Below are 19051 nucleotides of genomic sequence, written 5' to 3'. Positions count from 1 at the left end.
CGATTGATCAGATTGCATGGCTTAAACATAAACATGTTTGAGGGTTGGAGTTGTTTCTTGTTCTTATATGGAGACATATTTTTGTTACCTAATATTGTTTAGTTGTTTGGTTGAGGAGAGGAAAGAGATGTTGGTTTGCTTTATGTGTGCGTTGAAAAGTCATTATGCCATTTTTTGATACTTTTTATTATTTCTTTCTCTAAAAATTGCGACTATTAGATGAGCTTTGGTGGTAAACTTCTTATAAAATTTGATATTGTTTTTCATTTTATTAATGTGTAGTTCATTTGTTCATTTTTTATATTTCATCTTAGTCATTTAACATTTTTTGTTAGGTTCATTATTTCTACAAGATATGTTCCCCTTTTTTTGCTATGAAAACATTTGTCTTCTTATATACTTTTAATTAGAAAAGTTTTTTTTTTATTTATAGAAATTAATAGGTAATCATATATTATTTTATTTTGAAAATTATCTTTTATTCAATGTTCTTTTTTTATTGATTTCAATGTTTTTTGTAAATATTTTTTAAAATTTTATTATAGTGATAAAAAAATTATTAATTTTAAACTAATATATAATCAAATAATTTGTTATATCATGATTGATATTTATTTATTAATCTAATTCTTTTTGTAAATTTTTTATTTAAATCATAAAAAAAGATTATTTTTAGTTTTTTTTAACAATATAAATGTATATATGTCCTTTTTGATAATTTATTAATGTTAAAAGTGTTTTTTTTACTTATACAACATATTATCAAAAAAATCATTTTTTCTGATTCTTATAAAAGTGTTTTACAAGGAAACACTGCAAAAGGAAACACTTTTAAGAAAAACACTTCTATTAGACTTACTATCAAACGAGCTCTTAAAAATTTTTATTATTCAAATATTAGGAAGATTGGAAATGTTTTTTAAAATCACTACTAAACGCACTCTTGGTCTAATAAATAGAAATATAGTATCTAGAACCGCTAGCTACGAAGGACACCCAAAGAGCATTGAGAGGGCAAGTAGGAAGAAGATGATTTATTTAATATCAAACATAAACACCACTCAATTTAATATAATTCAATGGGAGGTCTGTTCTTTTACGAGCTGTAATCCTGACATCACATCCATTCTCTTTCTCTGGATGCATTCATCTCAAAAATTCAAAATAATTAGTTATAATTAAGCCCTCTTTTAATACACTTTATTATTGTCATTGTCATTATTTGGGATGATGGTGAGAGAGAGCGACAACCAGGGACTTGTCCCCTATTAGGAAGCCCAAGCCCAAGCCCAATACCAAGCCCAAGCCCAAGCCCAACGATGGCTTTCTTAGGATTGGGGTTGGATTCTCTTCCCCCTCAAAATTCAAAAGCACAGGTGAAAGAGGAGCAAAATGCTAATAGGCATTTAAGCATTTAAGCATTTAAGGAACGGAGTAGGAAGAAGATATGGTGGTGGACATGGAAGCAGAGAAGGCGCTAATGCAGAAGATTGCTAGGGTTTTAGACGAAAGCGGAGCCTCAAACGCCGCTCACATCAGAAAGCTCAAAGACCTCTCTACCCTCCGATCCGCTGCCTCATCTTCCCTCTTCTTCTCCGCTTTTTCCAAAACCCTAATTCCCCCTTTTCGCTTTCCCCAGACGCACATACTCCGCGGAGAGGACGGTCAGATTTATCGCAACCTTTGCGAGTAAATGTGACTCCCCCACCGCTTTCTTGGAGGACTTCTTCCGCTTCCTCCTTAATGCTGCCACTGCTGCCAACAGGACTGCGCGCTTTCGGGCCTGTCAGATGATTTCCGAGGTACTTGTTCATGTCTTTTTTTCCCATTTGGTTGCCAACGAAATGGAGGAAATCCATTTTGGTTTCTAGCTGGGCTTTTAAAAATTTTGGACGAGTATCAGGGAACCTATTTTTTGGGACTTTGAACATTTTCAGTAACCTATTATATTTTGGATTGTGATAAATTCTTCAATTTTTAAAATGCCATTTTTTTAAATCTATGAAATCGGCAAATAAATTGATCTTAGATTTTTTTTTTAATCACAGAAATTGATTCCAAAGGGTTTTCTTGCCTCAATCTATTTTTGAACAAGTGGGTTTCAGTTTACTTTGAAAAATGAGATATGCTTCTTTTAGAAATGAGAAGTGCTTCTGCCATATGCCTGAATTTCTTTGTCTTTTTTTATCTTTTCTGTATGTAAATTACTTTTTTCTGAAGCTTCTGTAGAGGCTCACTTCATTTGAATTTATGTTGAAAATTTGATTCAACTAGCCAAGATTTTAGATGAGAAGTTATTGTTTCAAACCAATTTCTCCCTGTCCTTCTCTGTTAATCATTTTTTTTAATGAATATCTTAATTTTGTAGATTATAATGCGACTGCCGGATGATGCAGAAGTAAGCAATGAACTTTGGGATGAGGTGATAGAATGCATGAAGCTGCGTGTGGGGGATAAGGTTCCTTTAGTCCGTGCACTTGCAGTTAGGGCTCTTGCACGCTTTGCAAATGATTCTGAAAACAGTGATATCCTTGATTTATTCCTTGAAGCACTGCCTTTAGAGCATAATGCTGTGAGTGCTCTAACCAGTTCATGGGAATTGAAATTACTATAATGAGGATTCAGTCTATGTATATACATTCTTGGAAGATTGAAGGATACTATCAAGCACAAATTTTTGACAAAAAATTTCACTCCTGAATGAACTTTTGAGATTAATGTTTTTTCTTTTTCTTTTTTTCTGGTACATTGTTAAGATGGTAACATTAACTTTTGCCAAAACAATAGCATTACCTTTGCTAGTACTTGGCTATTTTATGGTACATAGCTAAGATGGTATCAGATGTGGTGTGTTTGCAGGAGGTTCGTAAAATGATAGTATTATCTTTGCCACCTTCAAATGCTACTTCAGTGGCAATCTTTGATCATACCCTTGACGTGAGTGAGGTAGTACGCAAAGCAGCATACTACATTCTTGCTAATAAATTTCCTCTCCAAAGTCTTAGGTAACTTTGACTTATCCCTGCAAATATTCCAATCTTCTTAGTTTTTCCTCTCAAATTTTCTCACAACATTAGTTTGTAACTTTGAATATTGTAAATGATGATTAATATAAATCATTACAAGTAGACATATAGACTTTCTTTTTCCATTTTTCTATTTGATTGCAATACAAAATTTTCTTTCATTCAACTGTAACTGAAAAACTATTTTTGGTAATATCTAGTAGTTGCAGAGATGTAAAGTTATGATTGGGGGTATTATGACTATAACCTTAGAGTTTTATCTTGCATCAATATTAGTATTTCATTAATCTAACATTTACTTTTCATCTTGCTTCATTTGGTAGCATCAAAGTTAGGACAATTATTCTTCAGAGAGGACATACTGATTGTTCTGCAGCTGTTACAAAGGAGTGTCTGAAGTTATTGAAGGATGAGTGGCTTGTTAAATGCTGCAACGGGGACCCTATAGAGCTTCTCAAGTATCTCGATGTTGAAACCTATGAATTGGTTGGGGAATCTGTAATGGAAGCTCTCCTAAAAGCCGGGGCAGTACAATTGCAGGATGATCAAAGTATTCGGCAGTTCATAGTATCAACCAGCAATGAAATTGAAGGTTGGAAGAACTTATAGCTGTTCTTGTTAGAAAGAATTTTTCCCTTTAATTGTTTTCAATTCTATCTCTCTATTAACTATTCTAATGCCTGTGTACTCATGGATGAGAAAGGCTGGGACAGCATGAGCTGATCTAATCGAGTAATACATCAATATGATCAACAAATATGGATTTAAAGAAAGCTTAGGGAGCAATATGACTGTTTACTTAGATTGTGAGGTCCATCAAGTCCATTGTCTTCTATACTATATCTTTTAGGTTGGGCATATTGTACACTAGAATATTGTCAAACTGTGCTAACTGAAGCATGCCTTCGGTGTATAGTGACTGGAGTGTTTGATGCAAGAGCATCCAAGCACATGCAGAGACCAAGCTGGTTCATTATTTAATTTGACTTGGTTAGTATGGCTAATTAGCTTGAAAGTTTACTCTCTATTCAAGCTTTGATTATTTATGTTACTTCTTAAACTGTTCTTAGGATTGTATACTTTAGTGGTTATGTGAGTTGTGTAAACTCTTGAAGTCGTGTTAAGGGTTAGGATTATAATGTTTCAAGGGTAATCCACATTGAGATTGTATAAATCAGCCTAGTATAAAGATTCTTAAGAGTTGTAATAACTTTTTTTAATCTGAGTAGAAGTGAGGGCACATGTGATGTGGTGTTTGTAATGTTACATTTATGTTAGTAAGTTGCTCAAAAATATCTTCAGAACCTATCTCAACTTAGAATAAACCATGAAATTGGAAAAATACAATCAAAACATTTCTACTATGGTGGGGTTCCATGTTCAAGTTGCAATAGGAACAAGAGAAAAAAATCCCTGTAAAAAGTGATATGTCTACTATGGTTCCTTAAATTAGACAAATAACATGAATAACATAAAAGAATCATTAAAAAAAAAAAAACAGTTTACAATGCCTTGTTTGAGTTGAAATAGTAAATCTTATTCCAACCACTGATTGTCCTCTTTTAGAAGGAAAAATAATGTATGGATTATTATATGCAACATAAAGAAAATCATGAACATTAGTTTCAAAAAAAAAAAAAAAAATGAAAAACAGATGAAATGTGATAAATCTCATTATCTTTGGTCCTAGCATGCAACATAAGATTGATCATTTTTTTAGAGAAGCTGAGAGGGAGAAAATTTCTGTGAGAGCAGTGGGACAGTAAAGTAGTATTAGGTGGTTGAGAAAAGGATTGAACATTACAATATTAAGGAAGAGAAGAACAAAATCTCAAGAGAGATTTTAGGATGGTAGTTTATCTGTTTTAAACTTTTGCCTGACAATTTTTACCTAAGATAAGAGGGTTCTGAAGAAATTTGCAAATGTTGGATAACCCCAAGGTAGTTAACTACAACAGAAAATAACAAGGATCAGTGCTGCATGTTTTTAAGTGTTAAGGTGGGGAATGAGATACCTCAGTTATATCAACAGCAAACAAAGTTAAACTTGAGAAGAATGAAGAGAAGATAGTGATACGAAAACCTTGGAGTTTCATAAAGGCCTTTTCTAAATGTGATATATCCTTTTTTGTTATTCATTTTGCCACTCTTGTACTAGTTGCCAAACATTTTGCAGAGAATTTCATTTCTTATATTTCATTATGAAGTTTATGTCTTTTTTATTATTCAATTTATTGTGATGTTATGAGTAAGATAATTTGCCACTCTTGTACTAGTTGCCACTCTTGTACTCATCTATTCCTTCATTGTTCTGTGACGTTGGGGTTGTGGCACAGACTATTTCAGTTAGCCAAGATGGATTGGGTTCCTCTGAAAAGCATTTCAGACATGATGTTCATCAATTATAAAGGTTTTGGTAAGTCCAAGAGAGGGTTGGTTTTGTGGCAAAACGCGTGCATAGCTTTAATTTGGGTTGTGTGGCGGGAAAAAAATGCTAGGATATTTGAGGACAAAGCTAGGAATTCAAAGAATCTTTGGGACTCCATTCATTTCATCGCTTCGTTTTGGGCTTTTTGCTCAGCGGGTTTTAAGGGCATTCCCCTTAACGTTTTACAACTAGATTGGCTAGCAGTGTGTAGTTCCAATGAGACGGTGTAGTGTCATGTTATTTTTTTGTGTTGTTTAGTTTTAATTTTGGCAGGAGGATTTCTCATCCTCCTTATGTACTATTTTATCCTATCAATATATTCATGTGTGGTTTCCTATAAAAATAAAAATAAAAATGATAAATTTAATTATTTTTCATTGTTAATAGTTCTAGTTTAATTCCTTTTTCTCTCCTAAAATTTAGCTCTCATGGTTTTACCAAATAATTTTCAACATTATTGTTACTATCACTAGGATCCTCCAAGGACTATAATAATGTCCAATTGCTATATTATCCCTCCCATTTGTGTTAATATTCACCAATACCTCTTCTTCTTCATCCACCAATTGTAGTAGTATCTTTTTTCATTTATCAATAATTAAATTATATATGAGATCAACCCCTAGGAGTGTCAATAATTCCCTTATTCTTCTCAAACTCTTTTTCCCTTCCATTTTAAAAGTTAACTGAAAGTTAAGTAAACCTTTATTTTGTAAAAGGTTTAACCAAGTAGGGACTTGATATATAATTTAGGAAATTTATATAAATAAAAGCATAGATGATAGCACCCATTAAAACTCATTGAATATTGAGACTTAAGCCTTTTATAAAATATGTATCAAAAGCCAATAAAGGTCGAAAAGCCTTTGGATATTTGAGGCTTAGGCCTCAACCGCCTTGAGGCTGTAGCCTCAAAGCTATAAGCCTCGATAGGGTGAGGCTTGAGCTTCAATTAACTTAACTGAGGCTATAGCCTCAAGGCTAATTTGTAGAGCCTCAGCTCGAGGCTTGATAGCCTTTTAAAACACGGCTTTCAGTTTGATTATCTAATCATAACTTTCAGTTTGCAGCATCTTAATGTTTTATGCATATGTATTTCAGGAGAATCAGGCCACTGCATCCTAAGAATTCAACTAATGGAAGCAGAGGTTGCTCTTTATTGGAAAACTGTGTGTAGGAATTTGCAGATGAAAGCACAAGTAAGCTGTTCAATTTAATTGTTTTTTTCTTTGCATTAATACTAAGATTTTTGTAGGAAACATTTTTAAGAAACCTCTTGCAAGAAGCAAGGTTTATTACCTATTCTATTTCTTGGGAATCTTTTTGTTTTCTTGGTAGGCATGGTATTAATGCTTGAAAACGTCTTTACCGCATTTTTATAACAAAACATGCCAATTGAAGGTTAATCACATGCATAACTGGTTGGGAACACAATATAATGTTCCTGGTTTGCTATTTGACATCTAGTGAGTGTCACCATGTAATTCAATTACTAGGCTGGAAGTTACTCATACTGAGGTTCAAGTTACCTACACATCATCTCAATTATCTGAGGATTTAATGAATGTTTGAGCAGGAAAGAGGCTCTGATGTGCTGCAACAATGGGTACCGAAGCAGCAGTGTATGCAGCAGAAGCATCAGACAATAATGACCTTCTAGAGAGAGTTCTTCCTGCAATGGTTTCTGACTATGTAGAATTGGTCAAAGCTATCTTGATGCTGGTGGGTGTAGTTCATATGGTTGATTTGAGCTTAACATTTTAGGCTCTATTTGGTAATTGTTTTTTAAAACAATTTTTTGTTTTTCAGAATGAAAAATTAGGAAAACATGTTTGACATCTAAAAACCAAAAAAGAATTTTCTGTTCATAAAAATAGAAAATATGTTGTTTTTAGAGAACATCTTTTAAACCCTGTTCGCTAACTATTTTCAAAAACAATTTTTAGTTCTTTAGAAAAAATTGGAAAATAGAAAATAGTTTTTCATTCTTAAAAACCAGTTTTAAAACAGTTTTTTGAAAATAGTTTTTTATTTTTCAAAATAAAAAATCATGAAAACATCTTTGACATCTAAAACCCAGAAAATAATTTTTGTTCGTAAAAAATATAAAACATGGTGTTTTTAAAGAATATTTTTTAGGCTTTGTTTGGTAATTGTTTTTGAAAACAATTTTTTGTTTTCTAAAAAAAAAAAAAAAACAGGAAGACACATTTGACAATTAGAAAATAGAAAACAATTTTTTATTCTTATAAAAAGAAAACAATTTTCGGTTCTTAAGAAAAAAAAATAGTTTTGTTTAAAATAGAAAACATCGTATTTTTTGAAAGCATTTTTTAATTGTTTTCATTTGTTTTCTAAGGGTTTTAAAAAACAATTATACAATATGGAGAATGATTAAAAATAAAGTAATATGTATAAAAGTTATTTTTAAAACATATTTAAAAACATAGAAAACATGTTAAAAACATTTTAGCTTTCCAAACAGACTTTTGTTCTACAAAACATTAGAGAATAGTTTCAAAAAAATTGTTCTAAAAAACAATCTTCGAAAACACTTTTCAAACAGAGCCTTAGTTGTTTTCACTTTTTTTTTTAAGGTTGTTTTAAAAGTTAATTATATAGATATAAAGAATGATTAAAAATGAAGCAATATATATAAAAGTTATTTGTAAAACATAGTTTAATATATAAAAAACAAGTTATGAAAATTTTAAATTCTCAAATAAACTTTTGTTATATAAAATATAAGAGAATAATTTTCAAAAACTGTTTTTTCAAAACTATTTTGGAAAAACAATTTTGGAAAATGCTCCCCAAACAAAGCATTAGTTCTTATTTTTTATTTAGCTTTACAATGTTCTACTATCTGATAATTTTAGGATCAAATTATCTCGGCAGCTACTATTGCTTGGTGCTATGCTTGATTTCTCTGATGCTACAAACAGGAAGGTTTCCAGTGGTTTTGTGCAGGAACTATTGCGCAAGCCTACTGAATATGAAGTGGATGAAGATGGGAACAAAGTTGTCATGGGAGATGGGATAAATCTTGGTGGTGACCGAGAATGGGCTGATGCAGTGTCAGGGTTGGCAAGGAAAGTCCATGCTGCCACTGGTGAATTTGAAGAAGTTCTTCTTGGCGTTGTAGAGGAGCTTGTTCAGCCTTGTAGGGAGAGAACAACAGATTTCCTGCACTGGATGCACTACCTTTCTGTGATTGGCCTTCTCTTGGAAAATGCTAAATCATTCCGTTGGATGCAAGGGAAATCCATTGAACCTGATGAGCTACTGCAATCCCTATTGCTTCCAGGGGTATGAATTCAATGAAACATTTTTTTGGATCGTTACTTGCACTGAGCTATATCTTTCTCAATCCTCCTTTTCTTATGGAAGGTATTAAACATTTATATGGACTATGAAATGCAGGCAAAGCATGTTCACTTGGATGTACAGGGGGTTGCTACCAGGTGTCTTGGCCTTTTTGGGTTGCTGGAGAGGAAGCCCAGTGTGGAACTAGTAAAACAGTTGAGGTTTTGTTTTATTAAGGGCCCTTCTTCAATTAGTATTGTGGCTTGTAAGGCATTGATTGATTTTGGAATGTGGCATGGTCCCCAGGAGGTAGATAGAGCAATGGGGCTGGAGCTCTCATCACTGCTTCATGAAAATAAGATGACCTTTAGTCCTGTTAATTTGTGTGATATGAATGAGGATTGGAATGTTGAATTGCTTGATCTGTTATATGCCGGACTCAACGTAAATGATTGGATCAAATCTGTAGATATGGATGAGAATGAGTCAGTTCAAGCTATCCTAGGGGAGGGGTTTGCAAAGATTCTTCTTTTGAGTGAGAACTATCCAAGCATACCTGCTTCATTACATCCTTCATTCTTGAGCAAGCTTATAATCCTATATTTCAGTAATGAAACTAAAGAACTGCAGAGGTGGGTTACTTTGTGGCTTCCTATATCTGATTCTTAATTCTTTTTTATTTAGTCATTTGTATTGATATCTTTTTGAGTTCTTGACCAGGTTGAAACAGTGCCTATCCGTATTCTTTGAGCATTATCGATCACTCTCAGCCGATCACAAGGTAAGTAACATGGATTCCAGGATGTGATGTCTCTTATATTTGTATCTGGCATATTACTACACATGGCATTGGTTGTACTTGTTAGTGGCCCTTTTTCTAATTTAATTTTTCAACCTTTTTTTCTTCTTTTTCTTTAAATGCAGAAATGTATATCCAAATCTTTCATGCCTGTCATGCGTTCAATGTGGCCAGGGATCAATACCAGTGCAGGGGGATCTCCTTTTTTGGTGTCTAATATGCGTAAGCTTGCAGTTCAGGCATCACGTTTTATGATGCAAATGATGCAAGCTCCCTTATATGCAAAAGAGACTAAAAAACAGAATGAAAACCAAAATAATGAACTGCCTGAAGTGCTAGATGGTTTTTCGGAGCCTTCACTTGATTTTGAATGTGGGGAGGAGGGTCTTGCCATCCGCATAGCTGCAGAGGTAAGAGTTTAAAACCGTGAGATTCACTTGGCTTATGGATATTTCTTGACTATGAAAGATGGCAAGGAGTTGAATATTTCAATCCTCACACTTTCTGCTATGTTTTTAACCTGTGACTTGTAATGATCGGGTATTTTATGCCACATTAGCATCTCTATTTTGAAAAGTCTTATTTTGAATGATGGTTGAAAAGTCAAAAAGAAAAGTGCCTGAAGAACACGTGTTAGTTTTAGATTGGTGAAATTCAGTTTATTGTGTTGGTCAATTAGGCGAGTTGAAAATTTTATGCCATGTCAGCCTTAAGGTGGAAATTTTTTAGGATTTTAGTAATTGGGAATTTTCGGAAAAGAAAAACGAAAACGAAAAATGAAAAGTTAATTAATTAAAAATAATTAGAATTAATAATAATAAAAAATTAATTAAATTAAATTCCTTATTAATAAAAATTGAGAAAATATTAAATTGTGTGTTTTATAAAAAAAAAAATAAAAAATGAAAAGGGATTAATTTGGGCTTGGACGAAACATGGTTTTAAAAGAAAAATGGGAGTTAGTTATTAGGTTTTTTTTTTTAACTTGGGCTGGGCTTGAGTGGGCTGTTTAGTAAGTGAATTAAAAGGAAAAGAAATGGGCTTGAGTGGGTTGTTTAAAAGGAAAAGAAATGGGTTTGAGTAGGCTGTTTAAAAGGAAAAGAAATGGGCTTGAGTGGGCTGTTTGGTAAGTGGATTAAAAGGAAAAGAAATGGGCTTGAGCGGAAAAGAAGGGAACAGTAGCAGATCGTGGGAGAAAGGGGGCGGCGGCATTGTGGAAAATCTCACCTCGCCGGAGCTTTGACCGGCCGTTTGGGTGGTCAAACGACCTCCGTTTCGGCTCAGATTTGGAGGGGGTGTTCTACTCGACGAGAGGAATAATCCTATGGTGGCCAATCGTATTTTTAGCGACTGAATTCTTAGATATGTGGTAGGGGACCCTAACCCTAAAACTTAAATTTAATGTGTTTTTCTCTTGAAAAAAATTGTAAATATTGTCATTATGAGTTAAGTAGGAATTATGGGTGTTGTGAATTTTTATAGATTATTTGGAATTTGTTTGGAATTTTTGTAATTGCGGGAAATTGATTTTGATTGATAATTAATTGTTTTGAATTGTTAAAAAATTATTAGATGGGTTGAAAAATATCAAAATTAGGGTTAAATTCACAAATCACTATATTTGAAATTTAACCCTAATTTTGGAATTTTTCAACCCATCTAATAATTTTTTAACAATTCAAAACAATTAATTATAAATCAAAATCAATTTTCCGCAATTACAAAAATTCCAAACAAATTCCAAATAATCTAGAAAAATTCATACAACACCCATAATTCCTACTTAACTCATAATGACAACATTTACAATTTTTTTCAAGAGAAAAACACATTAAATTTAAGTTTTAGGGTTAGGGTCCCCTATCACAGATCTAAGAATTCAGCCACTAAAAATACGATTGGCCATCGTAGGATTGTTCCTCTAGTCGAGTAGAACACCCCCTCCAAATCTGAGCAGAAACGGAGGTCGTTTGACCACCCAAACGGCCGGTCAAAGCTCCGACGAGGTGAGATTTTCCACAGTGCCGCCGCCCCCTTTCTCCCACGATCTACTACTGTTTCCTTCTTTTTCACTCAAGCCCATTTCTTTTCCTTTTAATCCACTTACCAAACAACCCATTCAAGCCCATTTCTTTTCCTTTTAAACAGCCTACTCAAGCCCATTTTTTTTCCTTTTAAACAGCCCACTCAAGCCCATTTCTTTTCTTTTTAATTCACTTACTAAACAGCCCATTCAAGCCCAGCCCAAGTTAAAAAAAAAACCCAATAACTAACTCCCATTTTTCTTTTAAAACCCTATTTCGTCCAAGCCCAAATTAATCCCTTTTTATTTTTTATTTTTTATTTATAAAACACACAATTTAATATTTTCTCAATTTTTATTAATAAGGAATTTAATTTAATTAATTATTATTATTATTTTATTAATTCTAATTAATTTTAATTAATTAACTTTTCATTTTTGTTTTTGTTTTTCTTTTCCGGAAATTCCCAATTACTAAAATCCTAAGAAATTTCCACCCTAAGGCTGACATGACATAAAATTTTCAACTCGCCTAATTAACCAACACAATAAATCGAATTTCACCAATCCAAAATTAACACGTGTTCTTCAGGCACTTTTCTTTTTGACTTTTCAACCATTATTCAAAATAAGACTTTTCAAAATTGAAATGCTAACGTGACATAAAATACCCGGTCATTACATTCTACCCCCCTAAAAGAAATTTCGTCCCGAAATTTAAACGAGATTACCTTAAAAATCGTAGAAAAGTTGCGGATAGTGTCGTCTCATTTCTTCCTCAGGTTCCCAAGTGGCTTCTTCTATCCCATGGTGTTGCCACCACACTTTGACTGCAAGAATCACCTTGTTTCTAAACCTATGTTCTCCAACCTCCGGAATTCATAAAGGTTCCTCCACATAAGAAGTATCTTCACTAATTTGAACATCTTGCAAGTCCACTACCCAAGTTGGATCTGGAGTACACTTCCTTAGCATTGATACATGGAAAACATCATGCACAAGGGACAATTGTTGAGGCAAAATTAACTTGTATGCCACTGGCCCAACTCTCTTCTCAATCTGAAATGGTCCCACAAGTCTAGGGGCTAACTTCCCCTTTTTCCCAAATCGAAATATGCCTCTTCTAGGGGACACTTTTACAAACACTCAATCCCCTTTCTTAAACTCCAAGGGCCTTCTCCTTTGGTCTGCATAGCTTTTCTGTCTATCTTGGGCAGTCTTAAACTTTTCCTTGATGAGGTGTATCTTTTCTGTAGTCTCTTGAACAATCTCAGGTCCCAACAAACGTCTCTCACCCACCTCTATCCAACACAAGGGTGATCTACAAGGTCTCCCATAGAGTGCTTCATAAGGTGCCATGCCAATACTAGATTGGTAACTGTTGTTATAAGCAAACTCTGCCAAAGATAAGTAATCTTGCAAGGTATTATTGCAACCTTGGCTCTGATACTACGCTGTCACGACCCAAATTCCAGGCGACCTAAAATTTAATCCGTGACCCCAGGTCAAAGGTTTGACCCTAAGGGTTCCTCCTATTCCACGTTGGCAGTCAACCAAAACACTCTGGATTTTTTTTTTTTTTTTCATACATCCCACTAGAATTCTCATAAACTACAATATCCCAAAACTACTCAAAACAACCAAATTAAATAAATATTCATTATAGTCCAAAAATAAAAGTTTACAATTAACAACTTAATCAAAATAAAGCTTCATAACAAATCCATAAGTCATAATTACTAAAACAAATCCCAAAATAAAAAAAAAAACACAATAACAAAAAATGCCACGCTTCAGGAGCATCCTGAAGTCCTCCCTGCCCCACCTGTGGATCCTCAGGAGAGATATCTGCATCTAAAAAGGTGTAACAAGGAAGGGGTGAACATTTCCACATTGCTCAATAGAATGCCTAACACCCAAGGGTTAAGGGGATTACTAAGTTTCAAAGAATACGAAAAGAACATTTCAACACAAAAGGAACAATTCAACAGTATCAATCAAACCACATAGTTTAATATATAATATTATACACAATTTCACAATATTCAACAATTACATGAATGCACATGAACGTGTGACACACAGTCATACAATGCACTATTGTTCTCAGGCTTTCACCGAAGGATACGCGTCCGCACCCAAATACACTCCCCATTTGGAGTCTTCCGGGGGTAACTTTTGGGTCTTTCACCCTAGGGATCTCTCTCCCTTCTTAATTCGCCCCACACGACTTTCACTTCTCATCACTATTTTTTTTTTTTCCATTTCATACACTTTTCACAATCTTCATAATTTTATTTATTTATTTATTTATTTTCCACATAACCATGATGCAAATGAATGCCACAATTCCAAGGTTTCTCAATAATTCAACAATCTCAACATTCCCCAATAATCCAATAAAATAATTTCCCACATTAAAATTTCCGATAATATCCCAAATAAATATTTAAAAATTTGCATATCAAAAATCTTGAAATTTTACCACACTTACGGAATTTTTCAACCATTATAATAATTTTCTAATATTCGAAATTAACTAACTTTCTACCATAAAAATTCCAAAAATTTTCTAACTAATGCCCAAAAATTCACAAATCACTATTTTTGAAATTAAACCCTAATTTCGGAATTTTTCAACCCTTCTAATAATTTTTAATATCCAAAATTAACTAACTTTTCACCATAAAAATTCCGAAAATATTCTAACCAATGTCCAAAAATTCACAAATCACTATATTTGAAATTTAACCCTAATTTTGGGAAGGCAGACAGCTGGGAGAGTTTTTGCCTTGACCCCAACAGAGCCAAAGGAGGACGCCCTCTTGGTGGAAGGTATGATTTTGGTATATAGTACTTGGGTGCGTGTTTTGTTTGATACTGGTGTAACTCATTCTTTCATTTCTACATCTTGTGCTAATGCATTGGGGTTGAAATCGGAAAGGGTAGAGAATTTGTTACTTATTGAATCTCCTATGGGTATGAACTCTAAAGTTGATAGAATATGCAAAGGGTGCGTTATTACCTTGGCGGATAGAGCACTTAATGTGGATTTGAGGATTTTAGATATGACTGGGTATGATGTTATCTTGGGAATGGATTGGTTGGCAGTGTATAGAGCGCTTATTGATTGTCATCGCCGTAGGATAATATTTTGCCTGCCAGATGGTTTTGAAGTTTGCTTTGTTGGAGAGAAGTGTGTTAGTCTTCCTTTTTCACAGTCTGATCTGTGCTATCAGTATGTGTTGAGGAAAGGATCAATAAATTTCCTAGCTTGCCTTCATGGTAAGGAGAAAGCCCAGAAGGGCATTACAGAAATTCTAATGATGAGAAGTGAAAGCCGTGTGGGGCGAATTAAGAAGGGAGAGAGATCCCTAGGATGAAAGACCCAAAAGTTACCCCGGGAAGACTCCAAATGGGAAGTGTATTTGGGTGCGGACGCGTATCCTTCGGTGAAAGTTCGAGAACAATAGTGCATTGTATGACTGTGTGTCACATGTTCATGTGCATTCATGTAATTGTTGAATATTGTGAAATTGTGTATAATATTAGATATTAAACTATGTGATTTGATTGATACTGTTGAATTGTTCCTGTTGTGTTGAAGTATTCTTTTAGTATTCTTTGGAACTTAGTAATGCCCTTAACCCCTTGGGTGTTAGGCACCCTACTGAGCAATGTGGAAATGCTCACCCCTTCCTTGTTACACCTTTTTAGATGCAGATATCTCTCATGAGGATCCACAGGTGGGGCAGGGAGGACTTCAGGATGCTCCTGGAGCGGCCTAGTGGAGCGTGGCATTTTCTGTTATTGTGTTTTTTTTTTTGGATTTTGGGATTTGTTTTAGTAATTATGACTCATGGATTTGTTATGAAGCTTTATTTTGATTAAGTTGTTAATTGTGAACTTTTATTTTGGACTATAATGAATATTTATTTAATCTTGTTGTTTTGAGTAGTTTTGGGATATTGTAGTTTATGAGAATTCTAGTGGGATGTATGAAAAAAAAAAATCCAGAGTGTTTTGGTTGACTGCCAACGTGGAATAGGAGAAACCCTTAGGGTCAAACCTTTGATCTGGGGTCACGGGTCAAATTTTGGGTCGCCCGGAATTTGGGTTGTGACATGACTAGTATCTTCCTTATGGATGTTATGATGTTTAATTTATGAAGATAGTAGGAATCAAGGACGAAAAAGTGGAAAATTTGGATAAAGACATTAGGAATGTATATGGACCATAGTTGTTAAAAACTTACAGTACACGATGTGTAAAAACTTATGATACATGATACAATACAATGAACGATACTTTTTTTTATGGAAATCGATGCATATCACAATTTGTATCTTCTTTTAAAGTGTATTTTATGATACATATATAATACACTATACAATACGTGATATTACGAGACAATGATACATACATTTTCAATTATTTTCTATAATTTTTTTTAAAAATCAAATTAGTTTTTTTTTGTTAAAAGAATTTATTATATTAATTGTTTAAAATATACTAAAAGATTAAAAATTGATCGTAAAAAGGAGAAATAAGTAAAATAATCTTATATGAAACGTTGCATTCTTATTGTTAGATGCTATACTAGAAGTCAAGTAAGTTTAATTTTACAATGCATATTGGAGAATTTTCATTTAACTGGTTTGAATGGTGATAATGAAAATGATCGTAATTAATGAATAAAATTTTTTACTTAATATATTAGTTTTTTTTTGTATTTCTTTTTTGGTGGAAAAGGAATGATGATGAACTTGAAAAGCTAGAACTTTGAAGATGACATATAAAGGCATATATATATACATATATATATATATAAATTAACAACACAATAAATGCATATGCCTAGTTAGAATTTGGAATTAAAAATCATAGTTAAAAATTGAAAAAATTTATTTTTGTGGATTTATTTGATGAATCTATACATTAAAGTTATATTTTGTTAATTTGAATTTGTCAAAACTTTAGCATTCAATGTTTTCATAGCATATAATATGGTTTAACCCTGTAGATCTTACTATCTTCTATACTCCATCCTTTTAATAGATATTCACACATAAATAATATTTTCTATTTATTTTTTGCCATATAAAAAAACTTAAGATACATTATACGATACGTTACATGATTAAAAAAGAAAAAGAAAAACAATACATGACATGTTTTACAAGTTAACAACTATGATATGGACAATACATGTTGGATAGATGGAGATAATGAGAAATTGACAAATATATCAATACCTTCAGAGAAAATTTGATATTAAAAAACTACAGATAAAATAAAGAGAAAAAATAGAAAATTGTGGCTATTGTATCTTTAATTTTAATTTGCATTTTATAAAAGCTCATTTTGTTATTTTGGAATGAGTTGTAATCTCATTAATATTGTAATCTTAAACAAAGAGCTGGTATTTCTTTTTGAACCATTTCCTAAATCTGACCCTATGGAATAACTACACTCAGCTGGAAGTTTATTTTGTTTTGGCTGTCTCAGTGGCAGTTCCAGTTACTATAGTATCTGTTACAGCAATGATAAGAAATGAAGGTTTTAGATGGACTGTTCTTTTTTGACTCTAAATTCTGTTTTGCTTTTGTAGTTATCGCCTAGTAACAATGTTTTCCCCATCAATGCATATTCTAGGAAGGTTAGACCTTGATTTGAACTTTGATGTGGATGATTCCATGGAAATACAACCAACACCAGTCTCATGCTCGAGCAGGCCTGCTCGTACCAGGCGAGGAGTAAGAAATCAAGAGTCTTCCTCTGAAGAAGAACTGTCACCCACTTCTTTTGTTCCTAAGGTTACTGGCGCAATAAACACACGCTCACAGAGGGCAAGCAAAATTGCAGCACTGACCAAGATGACTGCTAATAGAGCCGTGAGGATAAGCAAAGAAGATGATGAGGAACAAGGATCAGCAGTGATATCTCAAGAGGATTCCGATGAATCTGATCAGTCTGATGAATGAGAAGATTGATGACGCCATTATTGTGACCTGTGCCTCTACTCATTTACGGGCTGTATGGTTGTTTGTCAGGTTGGTTTAAGTTTTAACCACAGATTGTATGAAAGGATTCACCAGTGTCTTGCTGATGTCGTGTTATGACACTAATAGAAGGTGGTCTTGTTTGCTATTCTACAAGCCAGTAGTTACTATGTTCTGGCTTTTCCCACTTCTTTTGGGGGTTCATGATGTCATGGACCAGATTGTATTTTAGTGTTCAGTGATTTTTAATTTTTAATTTTTAATTTCTAGTTATTGCTTGTTGCTTATGCTTGTTGAAATTGAACATGTCAAGACTCATGATTATTCTTAATTCGCAATACTACTTCACGATAAAAAACGTTCATAAGATTGAACTTGAGATTTTATAAAATAAAAAGCCCTCCTCAGTGATACATTCGTCAATCAACGGAAATGACAAACAACAAACCTATCATTTATCATTGCAGATGCTTTAATTGTTGCTAATTTTTCATTCCATTTGGTCAAGCCTAATTCTTTACTACGTTTTTCATTCAAAAAGACTTTTTACCAGGCAATTAAGCTTGGAGCGAAAATTTTCATTTGTTCGTGACACTAACAATAACTCAAACATGGAAGTTTGAAGGGTTCTTTAGATGTCTTTTTAATGGAGTGAAAACTAGTATTAGCCCATTACCCAATGGTTAATGCTTTAACCCCTTAGTCTCCATTTATTGTTTTAGTTTTATTTCCAGAGATAAATAGAAGCAAATAGTACACTTTGTGAAAGTCTAATCATGAGTATAAGAAGCGCAAGAGTGAAGATGAAAATATTGTTTTTATAAATATATTAATAGTTGAATTTTATGGATATATCGGTATATTAAAAAATATCGGTGAAATTTTTTTATAAAAAATTCGATAAGATAAAACTTGATGAAAACTTGGAGATATTGAAGAAAACTTCAATAAATAATAAAATAATAATTTTTAAAAATAACATATGTATAATATATTTTACAAAATTCTTTAATAATATATAAAATTTGAAAACACATCAATATTAAAATTATAATATATTTAGTTTAGATATATTGAAGGATATAAGAGAAATGATAATATATGTTTAAGTATTTGTATGAAAAAATATTCATAATTTTATTTATAAATTTATATTTTATATATATATATATATTAGCAAAGCTCCTGAATGGATTTCTAGAGGCAACATTCTTCCAGCCCAACACTATGTTAATCTTCATTATCAGAATAGAAGACCTACACTTCTGTCCAGTCCCTTAGAACAAGCCGATATTTGCGCAGAGCCAATTATTAAGCAAATCAAGCATTGGAGAGCTAGAGTCATCAGCAGAGATTTTGAAGCCTACCCTAAAAACATGGGGTATCTCATTGCTGCGGATTCCCTACATCAGATATTTTGCAGTAAAAAGATTGACCCTTTACCGTTCAAATCTACTATTCAAGATA

The 19051-nt window shown here is 33.0% G+C and overlaps 1 pseudogene; it reads left to right on the top strand.

Moving 5' to 3' along the window:
* Window positions 1-1393: 1393 nt before the first annotated feature.
* LOC100248534 (uncharacterized) lies at window positions 1394-17817 on the top strand (annotated as a pseudogene).
* The last annotated feature ends 1234 nt before the right edge of the window (window positions 17818-19051 follow it).

This window comes from Vitis vinifera, chromosome 7 (assembly GCF_030704535.1).
Source record: "Vitis vinifera cultivar Pinot Noir 40024 chromosome 7, ASM3070453v1".
Classification (NCBI taxonomy): Eukaryota; Viridiplantae; Streptophyta; class Magnoliopsida; order Vitales; family Vitaceae; genus Vitis; species Vitis vinifera.
This window is presented reverse-complemented; position numbering and strand designations above follow the sequence as displayed.